This window comes from Ambystoma mexicanum, chromosome 5p (genome assembly GCF_040938575.1).
Source record: "Ambystoma mexicanum isolate Mex_15411 chromosome 5p, UKY_AmexF1_1, whole genome shotgun sequence".
NCBI lineage: Eukaryota > Metazoa > Chordata > Amphibia > Caudata > Ambystomatidae > Ambystoma > Ambystoma mexicanum.
The window spans coordinates 536,475,349-536,491,171 of NC_090930.1; positions in this window are offsets into that span (position 1 = coordinate 536,475,349).

Genomic DNA, 15,823 nt, shown 5'->3' on the forward strand with positions numbered 1-15,823 from the left:
CCACAGTACATACACAGAAATGCAAACATGTGTGCATCCCCACATGTATCTGTGCATCATGCATTTGAACACATACACCATTGATGTGACTCACACATGGCTGGACTCACATGCAGCAGGCTCATGTCCCTGCACATACACATCCATACATGGGGCTTTCCAGACATATGTCCAAGCTGCACACTCCTGTCACACCTCAACATCCACTGCATCCAATCAGAACTCATGGACACTTACCGCTCGACTCCAGACGGGTCTGCCCTTGAAGGACCTGGAGGTGGAGTGCTGGGCGTATATGTTCCAGGACCCTCATCTGGTTGTTGATAAGGCGGACCCGGCACCCCTCTGCATCCGCTGCCTCCAAGAGGCGCCGCGCCTTGCTTAGGGTCCTGGACCTGAAGTCCTCCCAGTGCTTCCGGACATGTGCCATGTCATGGGCTGCCACCCCCTCCACGTTGATGGCAGCCACAATGTCCTTCCAGATCCTCTTCTGTCCTTCATTGTCGGTGCGTGGTCTTCCAAAGAGGGCATCATAATACACCAGGACTTTCTCCACCAGGATACTAACTTCTGCAGCACTGAAGCTGGTAGCCCTCTGCCTCTCTGGCTGGGGGTTGCCAGTGGCCTCCGATGTTGTTCCCCTGACATGGCAACCCCTGAGGCAGGTGTGGGTGGGCAACTGGGTCCAGGTGTTGGGCTGTGGAGCAATGGAACTTCAGTCAGGAGTGTGCTGTTCCAGCCGGGGTGGTCACAGCAACTGGACCCCTGCAGATGGCTGACGTGCAGGCACCAAGTAGCAGGGCACGTAGCCAGCAGGCAGGCATCAGCAGATGGCAGGTGGGAGTCTGCTCGGGGCTTTGGGGGGCAGTAATTCAGCCTTCTGGGCAGGAGCGTGGTCTTCCGTGTGTTGTCGCGTGGCCAGCTTGATACAGAGTGATTTGGCACGTGACAAAACAGCACATCAGCATGTAATTCGAGGAAAGGCCCTTAGTGCGTAAGCGCGTATGTGACGTGATACGCGCGGGTTTTTCCCTCAGCACTTGTGCATCCGCACATGCAAAAAACGATGTCCGCGTGTGAATGCGTGTGATTCGAGGAAAGGGCCTTAGCGCGTAAGCGCATATGTGAGGTTGCACACGTGGGTGTAGCTTTCAGCATGGGTTAAAGGTGAGCGTGGGCCAGCAAAACACTGTACGTGCTGTTCATGGAGAACGACGCATGTGTTTACTCTGCTGAAATCACACGTGATTACTTCACAGAATTTGAAGTCCGTACCTCTTCTTTTGGTGGGGTGTTGCCTACGTGCACAAACGTGTGTTTTTTTTTCTCCACGCAAGGCAGACAGTGAGTCGCATACGCTTTTTTCCCACTGTGGTTCCCCCTGTGCATGCGTACCGTCATAGTAGCCTGCGTGTTCCACGCGTACGTGTCTTTTGTGTTCCTGGGTGCCACACCGTACTGCTGGAGGTAATATTCACACACGTGGGCTACCGGGGTCGCGTGGGCTATTTTAAATTTTTTTTCAATTTCCTGTGCTTACATATTTTTTTATTTTTTATTTTTAATTTTTTCTTTTTTCTTTTCTTTTTGGGGCTGCCTGAGCATTGCGTGACCCGTCATTTCTCCCCAGGGGTCACAGACAGCCTTGCAGGGGCACTGGGGTACCTATTCCATCAAGTACCCTGCCCCCTTCTAGCCAATTGCCCAGGACAATTGTTGAGTGAACCTCCTATAGCCCATTTTCCATTGGAGCCATGGTTGGGAGGCCACCAAAGGCTAAGGGCCACAAAGCTGGGCATCCTCCCAGAGCTGGACATGGTCGGGCACGTGGGTGCAGAGGGAGTCCAGGGTGGCTACAGGGGTGGAAGAGGCATGGGTGCCCCTCTGGGACGGGATGCCCAGCCACGTGCTGGTGCAGACATGCCACCACCCCCTGTGGTTCCTGGTGATGCAGCTGTTGCATCACAACCTGGCGCGCATATCACCCAACAGAATTTACATCTGCTGTCACAGGCCCACCGGTGGTGGAAACTGCAGGTGCAGCTGTGGACACCTCCACCCGGGATCTGGGTTAGGCAGCGCATGTTGCGTTGTGTGATGAGGACGCCCAGGACGATTTCCATCTTGTCCGGAGGGTGGGCTCATGTGCGTCCACTGTGGCTGTGACTGTGGCACACATATCTGGGGCAGTTATGACATCTGCTGCCCTAAGCAGCCGAATGGTGGTAACTGCATGTGCAGATGCAGCCAACACTACCCCGGCAGTGACTCAGATCCAAGCAGACCTTCTGTCCTCATACCAACACCCACTGTCTTGGTCCAGTCCACCAGTGCCACTGCCCCCACTGATCAGGGCCACATTGCCCCCTCAGGGTCAGTACCACCATCCAAAAGGAGGAAGCGTGCTCCTGCACAAGAGGCTGGGACCCCAGACACAGCTCCGGCCTCTGGCACATCAAGGAAGAAGCCTTTCTGCAATCAGGAACTGGACTTCCTTGTGGACTATGTGTCGGAACACCAACGCAATATGCTTGTGGGCCCACAGTGCCATACAACGCATCACCAGTGTTGGGTCCACTGGCAGCATGTTGCAGATGGTGTGACATCCATGGGATTCTAGGTGCACACAGCTCAGTACTGCTACAATCGCTGGAATGACCTCAGATGCATTGCTAAGCAAAAGCGTGCCTCCAATTACACCATGTGTAATGGTGACTGGTGGTGGGGCACCACCAGAGGAGGATGAACTCACTCAGCATGAGGAGATCACTTCAGAGTTCATCCCGGAAGAACAAATCTGTGGAGTGGGAGAGAGGATGGATTATGATGCATCATCTGGTGAGTATTGATGTGTGTAACTCAATGACATGTGTGTTTGGCATGTGTGACCCGCCCAACTACAAGTAGGCTCTTTCCTATCTTCAAACTCCCTCACCACCTGTGTTGTTCACCAGGGGTCTGACCTCTCGGCCCCAATTCACGGAGAGCAAGTGGCAGCTCTTGACTACTGCATTATCATTTTTTTGTACAAGTTCTGGTGCTATGCTGATGACAACCAACTCATTTCCTGGCTGACATTGGCCACCTCTTGTCCCTCTCTTATTTCTGATAGCCTCATTGCCATTTGCTTTTGGAGTACTACCAACAGTCTCTGTCTGAATGCCAGCAAGACTGGCATCCTCCTCATCGATGCACCTTTGCCATCCTTTGCCATCAATCTCTGGCCAGCCCCACTTGGCCCTCCTCATGTCTCCACCTGCAAGGCCAAGAACCTCAGGGTCACCTTGGACTCAACACATCCCTTTTACACACACATTTTTGATGTATCTTGGAATAGATTAACTTCTTGCTCTGCCACCTCAAGGGTACTGTGCCCTCCCTAACATTCTCCTGGATGCTGACAGTCTGTCAAGCTCTGGTTCCTTCAAGGTTGGGGTACTGTGACAGTCTCTTCAATATTCGACCTGCCTCCACCCTCCACCACTAATCCACTACAGGACTGCAAACTTGTCCTTGGCCTCAAGCCCTGGGATTCTATCTTTCCAGCTCTGTGACCCCTTCATTGGCTACCAGTGGATGCAAGGATGTTACTTCAGACCCTCTGCATTGTGCACAAGGTTTTTTTGGGACTGGGTAGAAAGTAGCTTCAACAATCCCTCTATCAATTCCACCCATCTTGAGACCTTTGCTCCTCTACCCCACACTCCCTCAAGGTCAGTCGTTAATTGAATGAATAATGTAGGAGCAGATCTGTGTGTACAGCTGGGAGCTCACTTTGGAACAGCCAACTGGCCATGTTGAATCTTAAGGAGAGAAATATCTGCTTCTGGAAGCACCTCAACACCTTCCTACATGCTCCTGCATTAGCCCCTCTTCTACCCAGCTGAACAGTTTCCTTTGTTAGCACTGTTCCCCTGCACACACTCTGTTCATTGAATCAGGTACCTGCTCACCCCGCCTCCTTGCTGCACTGCCTACAGGCCTCCCACATCAATGGGTCCGGTGTGTGTCCAGCACTCTTTGTCTGCACTCATCAGATTTGCCCTGTCCAAAACATCTTGCACTTGCCACTTGCCGGCTGCACTCCAACTTTTTGAATGGGCATTCTATCATTGGACTTCATTTTCCTTCTTTGGTCTCATCTGTTTGGCAATTTCCCCTTCTCCCCCTTCCTGGGTCTTCAACCCTTTATCCCTTCTCCATGCAGTAGCGTGTTCTCTATGTCTCTCTGCCCAGTATGATAGTTGTTTTCAATTCCTTTTCTCCCTTGTTCCCCTCCCTTTGTTTTTTTGTGCTCTGAGCCACTTGTGTACGAGTGCAATCTTGATGAGATGTCACATCATGTCAAATGCATCCTTTGTCCTTGGTGCAGTGTGGCTCACTCTGAGTGTGCTGATGGCAGTGACACCCCATGCACATATGTGCAGGATCATGTTACATGTGCATTCCATGTATGCCCATAGGTGTCCTTGACAACCTGCTCATTGTTGTGTTTGTCCAGGATGATCCAAGTGTCATCTCATTTGGACAACCATGTCCGGCTCACTGTAGGACTGTGTGTCATCACGCACAACTTTAGGCTGTGCACATCTGTATCATGGCCATGGCTCCCGCAGTTACAGGCCCATGACCACTTTTCAACTAGTGTTGTCTTCTGCATGCATGGATGTACTATTGATGGTTCCTCAACTCTCCTCCATCATGTCCACTTCTCGTCGGCTGTAGTGACATTTGACTGACGAAATCCAATAAACGCACGCCTACACTGTCTGGCATTGCACAGTTCTGCGTGGAACATGTCATTGCCATGCAGTGCCTCCCTGCTATTGGCCAGAGGGCGGGTGTTTCATGGAAACCATGCTACCTGGTGCATGCAATTTGCACATGGTGGCTGCAATTGCCTTTACACTGCCATAATGTTTAAATATTGTCATCACTACGTACATCTTGATGTTGTAAGTTGAGGGGCTACACATGCACTACAATGCACACACCGACTCCTGTGCCGATTTAAGCCCTTCAACATGCAATCATGATGGTTCTGTGTGATGTTGGAATGTCTACCTGTGGTGGTTACGGGTGCACGGTCACACTCGACACCAGTTGGCCATGTTCCTGGGGCATCAGGTCGATGGAGGGATGCAGTCCTGCAGCCGCGGGTGGCACCAAACCAGCAAGGACCACGGCTACTTGGGCCCAGCAGGTGTGGTGTCCGACAATGTGGTAGCCGTGTGCCACAGGGGTCAACTGAGTGGGAGCGTTCCATGATTTCCATAGCACAGTAACAGGGGGGAGCAGTTGAGATGATTGCTCAAGGTATGGAAAGTGTGGCCCATTCCATCCTCCCCTCTGTAAGGCAAATGGTGCTCCAGCAGCGGACTACGCAGTCCACGGGCCGCTCACTCAGGCTGGGCACGATGGCGATTGACAGGGCACGCGGGGCTGAAATGGTGGCTCTGCCTGAAACACTTAATGCTCAAGCAGAGGCACACCGTGAGGCCCTGAGGGTAGAACAACAAGCCCTCCGATCTACTCTAGCTGACCACATGATGGATCAGAGTAGGCAGACAGAAGACATGTTGGAACAGCTTGAAAGAACCATTTCGGCTGAACTCCATGCAAGCCGGGAGTCACTCCGTTTGTCATGTACGGCCATGCAAGCAGAACTCTGTCTCACACGTCAGTCCCTGTAGGAGGAAGCATGTATGACACGTGAGGTAATGCATGCTGACCTCAGTCTCATTGCCTGCCAGGACCTGGCTTACCAGACCCGCATACTTGCTGCCATTGAGGGGAAAGGCATGGCTAGGCATGGTGAGTCAACTGCACCACGTCAACCTTCTGTTTCAGATCCAGAGGGTGATAATGACAACCTATCTCCCACAAAAAGGTCGGGTCGTGCAGGCGCTGAGCCCAGTGAGTTTTTTTTTTACCTCAACATATACACATGTGGATGTTGAGGCGCACCCTGTACCTGCCCACTTCTGGGTGCCTCCAAACCCCCCGGGTCATATATGGCCATTTTTGATTTTCTTTTTTTCCTGCAAATATTTTTTTTCCAGCAGTTTTTAGTCTGAAAATATTTTTGATTTTTCATCCTAATTGTATCGTTTTTGGTAAGTATGTTATCATTTTATATTCATTTTTCATTTTATTTGATTGTTCCATTATTTTGTTGTTCTTTTTCAATAATTTCACTTTGCTTTTTATTTATGTTTTTTTCTGGTTTTCTTCTATTTTATTGATTGTGCTTTTGTTTCTTTCATTACTCCTTTCATTCTTTTATTTCAATTGATTATTTGATTTAATTTGTATTTTCTTTAGAATTTCTTTCAATTTTATTTTGTCTATTGTGCATACATGTAACAGTGTGGTGCTTTGTGGCATCTGAAGGCATCCACTGTGTGTTCCTGCTGGGCCCATACAGGCTTGTCTTGTTTATGTGTTTTGCTTGGGGTCCTGACACATATGCTACTCCTGCTTCCCTTTTCCATGGGCTCGCAAGGATGGCTCGGAGTAACAGCGTATCACACATGGGCATTGGGCTTCTGTCATATCTGTGGCCAGCCTGCAGTTCTACTTGTGTGTACACCCCTAGTGGGTATTCCAGATGGGTTCTCCAATGCATGTCTGCACTTCACTTTGGTGAGTATTAAGCTGACTCTGCATTTCATCATGTTGCTTGCAATGTTTGTTATGTATTGTCTGTCTATCTTGATGCACTTCCTGCTGTAGCTGGTACCATGCACCCTTTGGCTGCATACAACACACTGATGGTGGGAGGGGTCCATGTGCTGAGAATGTTGAATTGGGACAGTTTTCCCACAGTGATTTTGATATGCCACATGAAGGCTGCACGCTGAGTTACCCCTGTCACCACGCATTTCAACAACCACCCATTCCTTGCTAGCACCACTTTGGACATTTCCCAGCCCTGGCTGGTGTTTGGATGTGACATCTGAGTTATGATTACATTGTTTGTCATTTAAATTTTCAGTTTGTGTCCTGGACCTGCTCCACCCCTCCCACTGTTCGCACTTGGCCCTTGTGACAATCCGGACAACCAGGATGCTTGAGCCTGCCACCAATATCAAAAGCCCACTAAGGTTACCCTGTCTAGACCTGTCCACATGCTTTCTCAGTCACTTGAATACCCCACTGTCTCCCCTGCCCTGTCAGTGTCCCTCTGTCTCCCCCCTTCATCATCACATCCCCTACTCTCCTGCACTGTTATGTTTCCCTCTGCCCCCTGTGTGTGCTTTCTTTCACCATCTTCCTCATTAGTCATTTTGAGCTTGGCCCCCTCATCCCTACTCTCCTCCCTCTCCCTCTCCACCACCCTTTGGCCTCCTCCTTGTACTCTGGCTGTCATTTTCAACCACTACCCCAATTGCCATTGGCCATGGTGATACGTAGGTGCTTGTTCTTTGAAGACATTTGCCCTTCTGCCTCTGTCCCGCCTTCACCATTTTAAGTATTATTTTGACAGTTAATTTGATCATTAGTCCCTCCACCACTGATTACAGGTCATCTCTTCCCCCTTTCCCTACTGTCTTTCTTCTCCGCCTCCTCAGCACTATGTTGATTCTTTGTAGACCTACCACAGTTTGTCACTTGTTTTGTTACTCTCCTCACCTCATCTCTCCTCTTCCATCACTCCCATCCTTATGCGACTCCTGCGCTGCGACTATTCCTGTCAGGCATAGGAATAGTTGATGCTAGTTATGTCATCCTACATCCCCTCCCTAGACTCTCCCTTATTGATCCAGGCAATAGTGATATGTACTTTGCTTTTCCAGTTCATTATCACACTGTGGACTGTTTGAAGGACATGTAGGAATGTACTGTTCTTCTCTCTTATTCACTCCCTCATTGATGCGCTTTGATGAAGTTTATGTGTTGGTCATATTGTGGATTTCTATGAATCAGTAATGGGTCACTGTCTGCCATTGCCGATGTGGTGTACTCTGTACATGATATGTTCTGCTGGTCAATGGCTGATGCAATGTACTGATTTCTTTTGAGGTGTCAGGGGATGGGTGTGGTTTGAGACACAGGAGGGACCTTGGTGTGATGTTCATATGTGCTGTGTACGGGACACTGGCATTCACTTCATTTCACATGCATGTATTCTAGGCATGTTCATATGGACAAATACACTTAAGCAACACCCCCCAACTACATTGACACTATGAAACCCAGATTGCCTTCTCATTCATACTGTGTCACGACAATCCATGTTCTCTTCCGAGTCATTGATTGTGTACATGCATGACAGGGTAATATTTGGTTGAATGCCATTTTTTGAAATGATGCAGAAGGGTTTTCACCAATGCAATGCACACTCACTGTGCTGTGCGGTGTGCGGTGTTTGATATGGCAATTTGCAATTGTCCAATGTGCATGGCAACAGGTTTTATGACTTTTGTTGGTTGCACCACTGGTGGCATGCATTTGTGGCACCGTTTTCAGGGTGTGAGGTTTTGGTCACTCTTTTCTTCTGATTCCATGTGAGGTATAATTGCCTGGTGCCTATTTACATTTCTCACATGGCACTTCATGACTATTGTGTCATGTATTGTGCATATGGTTGGATTTTATGCCGTTGCATGCCATGGTATGGTGTGGCAGTCAGGGTTCAGGAGTGTTTTGAGGGTTTGGGTGGCATACCAGTCCTTTCATGCCCTGTTTAGCAAGGGGGGAATACCTTGCACGTGTTCCCTTTGGTCACATGGGATTGGTTGTGTTTAAGTAGCTAGGGATGCACACAATGTGGAACTTCCATGGGCACATTCTCAGGGTGGTAAGGTAGTGACAATTAACTGTCCCTTTGTCATCATCGATTGTGACCTGGTATGTGCCAGGCCTGTGTGCACTCCGCAGGGGTTGGAGTTTAGGTGAAAAATGTGGCCACAAGCTGGGTACGGGCTGCCTCGCCACATGCCCTTTCCCCTCCCATGTGCAGCAGCCGTGCGTGTGTTTGGGGATGTGGGGGCACCACCATGTCCACCGGTACGCCATGCCGTGTTGCAACGTTGTGCAGGACACATGCTGCCACAATAATACTGCACACTACTGGGGGTGCATATAGTAGCTGTCCACCAGAGAGATCAAGGGAGCGGAAATGTGACTTGAGCACTCCGAATGTGCGCTCCACTATGGCCCTGGTTGCAATATAGGCTGCGTTGTATCTTACCTGGGGTGGTGTGGTGGGGTTCCTTGTGGGCGTCATCATGTAGGTGCTCAGAGGGTAGGAACTGTCCACTGGTAAGGTGATAATAGTTGTCATTAGTTGGGCTTGTGTATTTGTTTGTGTGTGACATGTAGGCATGTGCACAGGCATTTGTACTCACCTAGGAGCCATGTGTCGCCATGCTTCCCAGCTTCCATGGCCCGGCTCAGGGCGGACATTCTGAATATGAAACTATCATGGGTGGACCCGGGATAGTTTGCATAGACAGAGGTGATGATTTCATAGGCATCGCATACCACCTGCACATTGATGGAATGCCAGTGCTTGTGGTTTCGATAGATGTGCTCAGTGGCCCTAGGTGGACGTAGGGCCACATGGGTGCAATCTATAGCACCGAGCACTTTGGGGAAGTGTGCCACCCTGTAGAAGTCCAGGACCATGGCAGGCCTTTCTGCAGGTGTTCTGGGCATGTATATGTGCCTGCAGACTGAGGGGCACGCAGTGATGATTGCCAACACCTGGTGTAGGCAGCGTGACTGCGTGGCCTGTGAGACACCCCCACTATGGAAGTTGTCTGCTGAAATGACCCAGTGGCCAAGAAATGCAGTACATTGAGCACCTTCTCCAAGTGGCGCAATGCCTGGGAGCACAGGGTGGGTGATGTGAGTTCATCCTCCCACTCCCTTACCAGCTCTAGGATGATATGAGGTGGAAACCTACACCTACCATAGACCTGGTCATCAGGCATCCCAAAAAGGCTGGTCCTGGGTAAAAAAATGCAGGGCCTGGCTACTCTCCTCCTGCTGCGGTGTCCCACAATCACTGCTGCGAGGAACGGGACATTCATCGTAGCTGCATTTGCTTGTTTGTTTTTGTGTGCACTTTTATGCTGAGCGGGGGCACTTCCGCCTGCTTTCGTGGGGCGGACGTAATTGTGTGTGTGCGTGTGTTTTGACGTGCGCAGGTTTTCCCTATTCTATTCCATGAATACGTGTAGTTTTCGAGCGAGTGTGTGGGCTTTCTGTGTACTTCCCAGGGGTACTTCGCCAGTTACGCCCTTATTTTCACGCATTGTTCCCAATTCCACGAGTTCCGCCCCTTGTTCTGCCCGCTTTTTGATGTGTGCACTGATTTGTGCGCTTTCACTGTGTGCATCGAACACGGCGTTCGGGATGTGGAAATGACGCTTGTGTCGGTGTGCGCCACGCGCGGATTTGGCGCACATCCCGGAAAATACACACGCAGGGCCTTCCAGGAAGGCTTTTTCACACTTGCGCCAGCTTGCACCACTGATTTCGGTGGACATTTATTCCATGAATTACCCCCTTGGTTTTCGGTTGGATTTCTCCGCTTCAAATTTTTACTGGTTTTCTTCATGTCTTTATTCCTTGATGTGGTTTCTTTTTTTCTGCGTTCTGGATTCTCCCTTGAATTTAATTGGATTCGCTTTTCTATGGCACTTGGATATATATGCTTTCTGGATACCTCTTGGTAATTCTTTTTTTCTGTATTTAGTATTTCAAATAAAATGCCACACTTTGTAAATATGGTATTTTACCATTTAATTGTGTTTTTGCGCATCTCTATATTTTTGGCTCTGTACTCCTGTTTTTCTCTTGCAATTGACTCTGCTATTTGCATTTCTTGGAACGATTGTTCTTTCTTCAAATGCTTCAGAAACCTCCATAATGTTGGATTGTTTGTTTTGAATGTGTGTTTTATGCTGTTATGCCATCCTTCTAAAGTATTATTCATTTTGGCTATTCTTCTTTACTTCCTTGCTAACAATACGGTTTCGTTATAAATACCTGTCATTGTTTCCTTTCGGTATAAGGACACTTTACATTAGACCCTATGCATTTCATTATTTGTGTTTTTGTTATTAGATTTTTGTTATATTTTCATTTCAATATTTATTTTTTATTATAACGCATGGTAGCCTTCCTTTCATATCCCGTCCCCAAGTATAAAAACCATTCCATAAGAAAAGTCTCAAAGTTTGCTTTCTTTGATTTAGGATGGAATAGTCTTATTCAGGTCTCGATGTTCCCTTCCCCAAGTTCCATATCACATAGTTCAAACACCCTTGAATTTAAATGATCACAGTTACGACTCAGGGTTCCCTTCCCCAAAGTTTAAAATCACATAGTTCAAACAATCTTGAAATCAAATACTCCTGGTTAGGACTCAGGGTTCCCTTCTCCAAGTTTCAGGTGACGCAATTCACTAAATGTTGTTTTAACTGTTGGCTTAGATATTTTGAAGCTGGCATTCAGGTTGAAAATGTTACTGTAAATATGGCTTCAGTATCCTTTGTATGTTCTTTAAAGTCGTCACATTACATTTCAGCATACTGTGGTTTGTTTAGTCCTATATATAATTTAGCGCTTCAACAGATAATGACTGGCTTGTAAAGTTCATTCAACACTTCAACATGTAATGGTATGCTTGAATTTAAAATTTCTTTCCCCTTTTTGGGTTCCAAAGGCTTTAATTTGATTTGGTAGCAAGGTTTTAATTCAGGTTGGCATTCAATAGTTAGCCTCTGGTTCATTTTCACTTCATTTGTATTTTAATATTTGTTCCTTTTGCTTTAATTGCATAGCTCAATGTTCGGAGACCTTTGAAAACGTGTTTCTCATCACATGTAACCACTCCGTTACAAAGTATTCCCATCTTTTTGATGATTGAAAATTAAAGGGATCAGAGACTTTCAACAACATGCTATTCTGACGCACGCAACTACTCTGATACAAAATATCCCCATCGGTTTGGTAGTTAACAATGAAAGGGATCTGAGCAGTTTTCAGAAAATAAAGAGTTCACATATGCGCGCACCAGGTTTCTCAATCACCAGAAACTCACTGGTCGCTTTAAGAGTTTGTGCTGCATTGCGGACCACACAGCCTATGCCTTTAGTGTTGGGGCTCCGGTTCCTGCCCTCAGACACTGCTGTGATGGTCCTCCACCAGAGGGGAGTGAGCACTTCAAGAAGAAAGGAAAAGGACAGCCTTCCAGTACGGCTCCCTTCACCTTTTTCGTTCTGCTCCAGGGAGTTCCAACTCCCACACCACATTGAAGGTTTCTCTGCTGCATGCACCGGCCTCTTGGTCCTTCTCCTATCGTTCCCCTTTGCCACTGGGTTGGACTCCATTTATACACCTGCAGCCCTTTAACAGGTTGCAGGTATGGAAGACCAATCAGCCTTGGCTGACCACAATTAAAGGGACATGGCTGACCTTCATTGCTCTTAGTTGCCTCTTCTTCGTCCCAGTATTGTCAAGTGTCAATTGTGGAGAAATGCGGGGAGCTGGCTCACAATAGCCCATAAAGGTTGGGGAAGGTTTGGGTTGGTTGTCACTAGAGAAAAGGGGATACTATGTCTCGCCCAAGGGCACCCCACTCCTAGTCCCCAGGGACCCTCCACCCAGGTGATCCTCCCTCGCTTCTCCGCCCCCAGGGTCAGGATCCAAGAGCGATGGCCTTTCCCTGGCCATCTGCACAGAGGATCGAAGGAGTATAGGAGTGAGGATACCCTCAGGTTTCTAACACTCCCCCAAGAAAGAATTTGTAAAATATTTAGAATTACTACAAGAATTCCAGGACAGAACACATATGTTTGGCACATTACTAAAGAGAGTGATGCGTGGCTCTTGACAACTCATTATCATGACCTTTTAATGTCCCAGCCAGACAGGCAGAATCCGCTGGGTCAGATTTTTGATTAGCGCTAGTCCTCGCCCAATACACTTCTCTAGCATTTTGTCGTTCTCCATTAATGGAAATGACAAATTCCTTTGAGGGTATATTTGGAAGAGAAGCAGGGCCGGGAACACTGTGTAACTAGACCGCAAAATCAAATGAGGAGATGTCATATCCCAACTGCCTCAGAGGGACAGACCCTTTAATTATTGAATCATATACTATTTTAGTATCAATATACACTACAGCTACGTCAGTTCTAACAGAACATACAAAGTCCATCCGATAAAGATCCGATAAAGATCCTTAGTGGATATTGCTCTTAAGTTAGGGATCTCCTAAAAAAGGGCCAGGATGCAAGATGCTCTTTTATCTGTCTGTGACTCCCTCCTTTCTGCCCCTTATGCCAAACACTCTTCTGTTCTTATACTCTTGCACTTATCCACTGCTTCTGATACAGTGAATCACACACTACTTCTTCTCTCTCTTTCTGCTTTTGGATTTTCTTGTTCTGTAATCCTATCTCTCTAACCACACCTACTCAGCATCCTGGGCTGGTGTTAGTTCAGATCTCCTTCCTCTTCTTCATGGTATTCCACAAGGGTCTGTTCTTGGCCCAATTCTTTCCTCTCTGTATACTTCTCCTTTAGCCAATATTATCTCATCTTTTGGGTTGTCTCATCACTTTTATGCTGATGACACCCAACTATTTCTGTCCTTTTCTTCCTTGCCACCTGAAATACACATTAACCTCTCTGCCTGTCTCTCCACGATCAATACTTGGATGTCGGACCACTTTCTTGTCCTTATTCCGTCTAAGACGGAAATACTCTTTTTTCCTGCTAATACTATTCCTCTCCCCGTCTACCCTCCCTTTGTCCTCTTTTACTTTTTGCATCTGCCATTCTCCCTGACTGCTCATTATATCTCGATCACATCTCGTTGTTGTCATTTTCATCTTTTTAACATTTGGCAAGTTAGAGCTCTTCTCATCTTCAGTGCCACGAAACTGTAACGCTTACCTGTGGTGCCCTGCAGGAGTGCCTGGTCCGATCTGTTGACGTGTGGTACTGGTCTCGACTCTCTGTGCTCTAAAACACTCCCTCCCCTCTGTAACACTGTAAGGTAAGTTGCCAAGTGGACAGGGTGGTCGGGAGTGATCTGGTATGATTCTTGGTCTGCTGGTTGGGTTTTGGATCCCTCAGTATGACTCTAAGGACAGGGAATAGATGGAATCAACCAGTGTGTAAGGACTCTGTTTTCCCCCCACCTCCATCCCTGTGTGTTGTGTTATTATTTCGATTAATATTTGATGTATGAAGTTCTGAAAAGTAATACATTGAGAAATGTGGAATTGAAGTTGTCTTGAGTTAAGTGTAGTAAACGATTGGCGCCAGTCAGAAGACAGATAGGTTGTTGAGACAAAAGAGGATTGAGCGGCGAATGATAGTGCTTGCTCATATTTTTTAGTTCAGATTAAAAGTGGTGAGAAAGCTTTAAGATAAGTAGAGATTTATTAAATATAACAAGGTAACGATCTGGTAAGTATCAACAGTTATTTGTCATTATGGAGGACACTCCTCTTATGCACCTTTGTAATACATTACCACAACATGCTCCCAAGTGCATATTGGGTAAAGGCCAAAGCTGATAAAATGTTCATGCCATGGGCGCAAGGGAGATCATTGTCAAAGGCAGTTTTCCCCCGCCTCCCTGCTGCTTCCCTGGGCTATGTAGATTGGCGCCACTGACTCCTGCTCACCTTGATATCACTCTGTAGGTTTAGTCTTTCTAGTTCCTTCACCGGATTGGGTGGCCCAGGCCTGCTGTGGTGCACCTGCTGCCTTGGAGTCGTGTCTTTATTGAGTTACCAGCTTGATCTGCACCTATTAATGTCCCTATGGTGCTTTGCAGCCTATTTCACAGTCTTCTTGGGTTTATGCACAGTGGCGTGTTGTTCATAGTCTGCGCGCGTGGTGCTGGTTAGTAGTGCCACGGTATGGCTTGAATGCGTTGTTTGCCTGCTGCATGCGCTATGCTGAATGTTCATATGCATGCGTTATATTGAATGTTCATGACAATTGCTGTCTTGCTTACTTGTCAGGTCTGAATGCTGTCTGTCACACCGTGATGACAGCGGGCGCCCCCGCCGTGTAGATGCAGAGCTGGGAAGTCCGGGTAGTGGATCAAGGTAATTGTTACTGCGAAGGGGAGGAGCGGAGGTGAAACGTTATGCTCTGACTAAATCCTGTGTCTTCTTTTCATTTACAGGAGCAGCGGAAGAGCCTCGTGGAACATTGCTGGGCCGTGCTGGATGCTGAAGACGTGATAGAACAGACAGGTGACTGGAGCGGCTGAAGTACGTATCGAGGGAACGTATGCTGAACTTGGAAACAGATGAAAGGAAGCTGGGCTGAACTGAAGTGATGAACCCGGTCCGCTGCACATGGATGTCTGGAAGGCAATCATTACGCTGCCTACTGCATGGTCAGAGAGAACACTAAGCGCTGGGTGTGGCCCAGGGCGGGGCTTATATAACCCTGGGCTGCACCCAACACCACTAGACCACCAAGGATGTTTCAGAGGTGTATTGCCAGGGAACATCTTGGGTTACACAAGATGGCCCACTCTGGGGCCATCTTAGAAGTGGAATTTAGCCATACAAACAAGCTGCTGCTTATTCCTGCACCAGTTAGCAACCCTCAGTGTGCAGGTATTCCCTGCGCTATGTGTCTGAGCTCTGGGGACCCTGCTAGGGGTCGTGACAGCACTCCCTCCCAAACCCTCCCCAAGGAGAGCTACCCCCGGTCCTGGGCATTCTGGATGATTGCAGTGGTAATGGGCTAACAAGCGTGAAGCGTGCACATTTTCAGCTGGTTCTCAGGTCTGATCTAACACATCATACTGTTTCCAATCTGCCAAATAGTA